We start from the raw sequence: 5,922 nt of genomic DNA on the forward strand, positions 1-5,922 counted from the left end.
TTTTGGCTTTGTTGCTTATTATTTAACTCGATCGGGTTGGGCTTCAAATTCTTTGTTTGTGAAGTGGATTTTTTTTTTCTATACAAAAATTTTACCTTTTGCATAACCCTCTCCCATTTTCACATTTCTCGCAACGATTTGAAAGCATTTTACCAGAATTTGATAGTTACATCTTCTAACTATTGAAAAATAAATAAAAACAATATTCAAGTTAATAAATTATGAAAAAATTCAAATTAAGTTGAAAAAAATTGAGTTACTCTTTTTATTAAACTGACATTTGTCTTTAGAGCATGAAAATTGATTTTAGGGAATAAACTGTTATTTTAGCCTACCCTGATGACTTATAAATTATTTTTATACTACATGGAGTGGTTTATAATTTAGGTCAACTATAGGACTTATAAATTATTTTTTATACTATGGGGAGTGATTTGTAATTTAGGCCAATCATAATAACTAATATTGCATTTATCCCTTAAAAAAAATCTTATAATGAAGGGTTAAGTACTTTTGGCTAAAAGCAAAAATGGTACTTTCATCCATAAAATTGACGGAAGTCTACGTTAACCCAATAACAAATTGACATATGGCGGTGTGCAATATTAAAAATTAAAAAACTCATAAAAAAACAAAAATATATATAAAATAAACTAATAACTAAAAAACTAAAAATATTAAAATTTTTTTTTTTTTTTATTTTTAGAAAAGAAAGGGGTGGCTCAAACCACCCTCCATGTCTGGTACTCAAGGGGTGGCTGAACCACCACTAAAAGCTTTAGAGGTAGTTCGACCACCCAGAAAGCAGAATGGGAATGGCCAAAACCACCCAACCACCTCCATAGGCCTAAAGAGTAGTTCGGCCACCCTCTTTACGCCATGGAGTAGTTTTTGGCTACCCCCTTCGGCATGTTTAGGGGCTAACCTTATTGTTTTTTGTTTGGCCTCCTAGTAGTGGTTGGATCACCTTCAAGGTCTATAAGGATGGTTTCAACCATCTCTAAGGCATATGAAGGTGGTTTTGGCCACCCCATTTTTTTTAAAATTTTTTTGTTGTAGTCGAACTACCAGCTACCCCTAAAACTTACAAAGATAGTTTTGGCCATCGCTAATTTTTTTTTGGGTGGCTGAACAATCAGCCACCCCCTAGTTGGCTATTGGGGGTGCCTCCCTAAAACCTATAAAGATAGTTTTGGCCATCCCTATGTTTTTTTTTTGGGTGGTCCAACAATCAGCCACCCCCTAGTTGGCTATGGGGGATGCCTCTAGCAATTCCCTTGGCCAAAATGAGGTCGCTTAAATTGGTGGCTCGGCCACCCTCTTTTTAATTATTTTAATATTTTTAGTTGTTTAGCGATTAGTTTTTTTAAAAAAAAAATTTTTTTTTACTTTTTAATTTGTAATGAGTTTTTAAATTTTTAATATTGCATAACACTTCATGTCAGTTTTTTATTGGGTTAACATAGACTTTCATAAATTTTATGGACGAACGTACCATTTTTGTTTTTAGTCATAAGTGAGGTACCATCTACAATACAAATTGACGCATTGATGAAAAAAAAAATCGATAAACCACATAGAATAATGAGCATTTAACCCTATAATTAAACATAACCTTATACACACCTATATGTGTAGATATATTTTGATGCCTTAAATATTTTGATGCTCATAAATCAAAATTGTTTTCCGTTTAGTTTTTCATTAATCTTTTGTGCAACAAAATGAAAATTAAATTTAGAGAATAATACTATAAATAAATAGATGAAAAGCAAAAAAAAAAAATCACATACTTCTTCAAATTACCACTCAAATGACCAAAAGAAAAAGACGAAAATAACCCTAAAAAAATTTCAATAAGACAAAAGTATCCATATTAATTTGAAAAAAAAAAAAAACAAAAAATTAAAAAATAAAATTAGAAACAATGGATCGGTTCTTGTTCCTTCTTTCCGAATTTGAGCGGAGTCATAAGGCTTGCTTTGGTTTTTTTGGATCTTTTCTGATTCTCTCTCAGCATTGTTTTTGAAAATCTAGTGTTGTTTAAAGAATACTTCCTTGTTCAATATTTCTTTCGGCGATCTAATTGATTAATTACAACTTATTATTTTCGTATGTTAATTCTTGAAATTAGCAGAGGGAAGACTGAAGACATGGCTAACTATGGAGTCATACGAGGAGGCCATTGCAAAACTGCGAAGCTTTTTAGGTACACCGTCTTCTCTTTCCGTCATTGTATGTTCATACAAACAGTCAGGTTTTTCTCTTTTTTATTTTATTTTTATTTAATATTTTTTTATTTTACTTTCATCATTAGAGGAACATTGGGAACTTATTGGTAATTTGGGGAGAGATTGTCTTAATGGAAAATTTAAGAAGACATTATCAATTGAGTATTAGTTTGAGAGAGTGTACTTGAACTTTACAAAAGAAAAAAAAAAAAAAAAAAATTTGTGACTTTTCTTAAGGATCTATGATTTAACAATTTTATTTTTCATTTTTGTTTTTATCACAAGAAGTACTTCGAATTTACATACAATCGAAGATACCTCCATTTAAATTCATTTCAAAATTTGATAAAAAATTACGCCAGCACCATTAAAAAATCGAGATGTGTGTCCGTATATTAATTAAAAAGAAAAAAAAAAAAAAAAAAAGGGGGGGGAAAGGGGTGGCTCCAACCATCTGTTGCTGACTCTCTAAACAAGAAATGGACGGCTTCGATCCAATCCCGGACTCGCTGGTCCTCCTCATCTTCAGCTTCGTCTCCGATGTGAAGACCCTGATTCGCTGCCGGGTCGTCTCCAAGCGATTCAACTCGCTCGTCTCTCAAGCTGAGTCGCTCCTCCTCAAAGTCGACTGTGTCATTCCGCCCGAGTCCAGCGACTTCTGACTCGTTGTCGTTCCCCCCCACCTTCATCCGCTCGATGATCCTGATCAAGAACTTGCACAAGCTCGTGTCGCACAAGCCCGACCCGACCCGAACCACCGCTCCCCCCTGACCTCGCCCGCCCAAATTCTGCGCGGGTTCCAGGAGATCAGAGACCTGGAGATCGAGCTGCCCTCCGGCGACCTGAAGCTGGAGAAAAACGCCGCAGTCAAGTGGAGAGCGGAGTTCGGGAAAACCCTGAGGAGATGCGTGATCTTCGGGTTCCGCGAATTACGAAGCTCGCCGCCGTTGCATATTCCGGCGGACTTCGGCGAGGTGGGTTTCGCAGAAGGGCTGAAGCTGAGGGTGGTGTGGACGATAATTAAGCTTCAGCACCTTACTCTTTGTTTTTATTAAATGCTACAGTATAATAAAAAAAAAAATTTAGCCTATAAAAATTTCTAATGATGACAAAAGACTATAGGCCTTACCGGTAGTTATTGTGATTTCATTTACTAATAAGCCAATAACTTCTTGTTATTTAGGACTTTTATAAATAAAAAAATAATACATATGTCATTTTTTAATGGTATAGACATGACTTATCATCAAATTTTAAATTAAATTTAGACCGAATTACTATTTTCGTTTTTATTTAAACTCAAGATACTTTCCGATAAGAATTAAACCTTAAAAGGTAAAAAATAAAATTATTAAACTACGAAGATATAAAAAGGTATTTAACCCTTTTCTTAAATGTTTTTTTTTTTTGTTTTGCTATAATTAATTCATAATTGTAAATCCTCTCTAGACCCTTCCCACAATGTCCTAGAGTTCCGGGGAACATGCATGAGTGTAAAGCAATTCATCCGTGGTGGCTATATGTATGGAACATGTCATAATTTCCGTCCAGTAATCCGTGGTGGCTATATGTACGGAAGCCAACCCTTTAATAACTCATTTTTAATTTTATTTTTATCTCATTTTACAAATTAATTATTAATTTTGTAAATTTATATAAACCCTAAATAAGCAATTGCAAATTTAATTATTAATTTATTAAATTTATAAAAAAATATAAACAAATTATTAATACCGATTATCTCTCTTTAATTATTCCTTATTATTCTTTTTATCCCCAAACTCTCATGTGACAAAGCTCCAAATTTCAGATAGCCCCTCTGCTCTGTGTGAAGTTTCAGCCCTACAAAAGACGAGCACCAACCTAGCTAGAAAGATAGAATACATATTAGAAAAAATGAAACTACCTAGGAAATTCTGCAAATCAATAGATATCATTTTTTTTTTTTTTACTCTGCGAAACCCATCTTTGTTATTGTCTTTTATTCTTAGTACTCTACATTCTCTCTCTCTCTCTCTTTAAATTTTCTTAAGTAAAGATACTTTCTAATTCTAGAAAACTACTTGGCGCTGATCATAATTTTTGGTTGGTTTGATGTAAAGGGTACCGGTTGGACCATTCCACCGGGAAAATTTAGATAAAGAAGATGGACAAGACGATGGCAAGTTTCTGTGAGTTGAGGAGGATGGCTGTTTGAGAAGGCTTTGGGGCTCTCACCTCTGCCGACAGTCTTTACTGCTCTTTGAGTGCGCCACCTCAAGGTTTCTCTCTCATGCATTCTTCAACTTATACATTCAAATCGTTTTCATTAGTTCATTCTCCAATGGGTATCATTTCTGGCAAGAGCTAGAGAGAGATAGCCAGCTGCTCGATTGAGCACCATGACTGAACAAACTAGACGAAAGGACTAAAAAAATGTACTATTATATATATATCACATAAAAAAAAAAAAAAGTACTACAGAATCTTATGGCTTCTGCAAAAAACAAACTATTCTCATGGATGAGAGAAAGAGAGATGTTAATATCGGATCAGGATCCCCTGGAATTCCAGGGGAATTCCAGATTCTAGAATTTGAAGATTAAAGGTCCAAAATGTGCCACGTGGCTAAACCACTTTCCTCCCAAAACACCAAAACCCACTTCTTCATCACGTCTGAAAAAAGAAAATCCCAGCTTTACCCTTCTTCTTCCCCTGCCTCTTCTTCCTCTGCTTTCTTCTTCCTCACATCTAGACGTCCCTCCCAAAACCCACTTCTTCTTCACGTCTGAAAGAAAATTGCAGCTTTACCCTTCTTCTTCCTTTGCCTCTTCTTCCTCTTCTTCAAAAAACCCAAAGAAAAAATGCATTCGCCGCTGCGTCTAGGCTAAAAAAAAATTTGAGGTGGTCTGGAATTCCAGGGGATCCTGATCTGTGCATTATAGATGTGAGGAAGAATAAGCCTTAGATGCAGAGGCAGCAGCTTGAAGAAGAGGAAGAAGGGTAAAGCTGAGATTTTTTTTTTTTTTTTTCAGACGTGATGGAGAAGTAAGTTTTGGGAGGGAAAGTTTTTGGTATCTAAAAACAGTGGATTTGGGAGGAAAGTGGTTTTAGCCACGTGGCATATTTTGGACCTTTAATCTTCAAATTCTAGAATCTGGAATTCCCCTGGAATTCCAGGGGATCCTGATCCGTTAATATCACCTTGATGACTTGGATTGATGTGGTACTTATTGTTAGAATATATTATGATATTATGAGAATATATTACCATTAATTGTAATGAATAAAATCAAATCATAATTAAATATGCCTGATTTTATTTTATCAATCACACCATTTTGTATTATCTCTCATCTCTATAAGAGCATTCCTAATGGAAGAACCAAATGCTACTTTTATCTAAAATAGCTCTTCAAATGTTTAAAAAACCCTCTACATTGGATTAGCCAAAAGAAAATATAAAATAGATATATGATTAGAAGAGCTAAAAAAAAAGCTAAATGTAGTAGCACTTTTTAAGGGAGCTATTTTATTTTTCCTCACATGCTTTCTTTTTTTCTCAAATATTTTCCTACTTTTTCTCTCATGTTCTCTTTTTCCCAAAAATTTTCCCATTTTTCCTCTGACATGTTTTCTTTTTCCCAAAATTTTTCTTACTTTTAATAATATTTTAATAGAATAGATAGAAATATAGCTAATCGGATTTGAG

At 34.2% G+C, this 5,922-nt stretch overlaps 1 protein-coding gene across 4 annotated transcripts in view; it reads right to left on the reverse strand.

Moving 5' to 3' along the window:
* Positions 1-5,922, reverse strand: part of LOC132177406 (MADS-box protein JOINTLESS-like) — a 55,127-nt gene that overhangs the window by 11,250 nt on the left and 37,955 nt on the right. The gene's annotated exons all lie outside the window — the stretch shown is intronic.

The sequence above is a fragment of the Corylus avellana genome, chromosome ca4 (genome assembly GCF_901000735.1).
Source record: "Corylus avellana chromosome ca4, CavTom2PMs-1.0".
Lineage (NCBI taxonomy): Eukaryota > Viridiplantae > Streptophyta > Magnoliopsida > Fagales > Betulaceae > Corylus > Corylus avellana.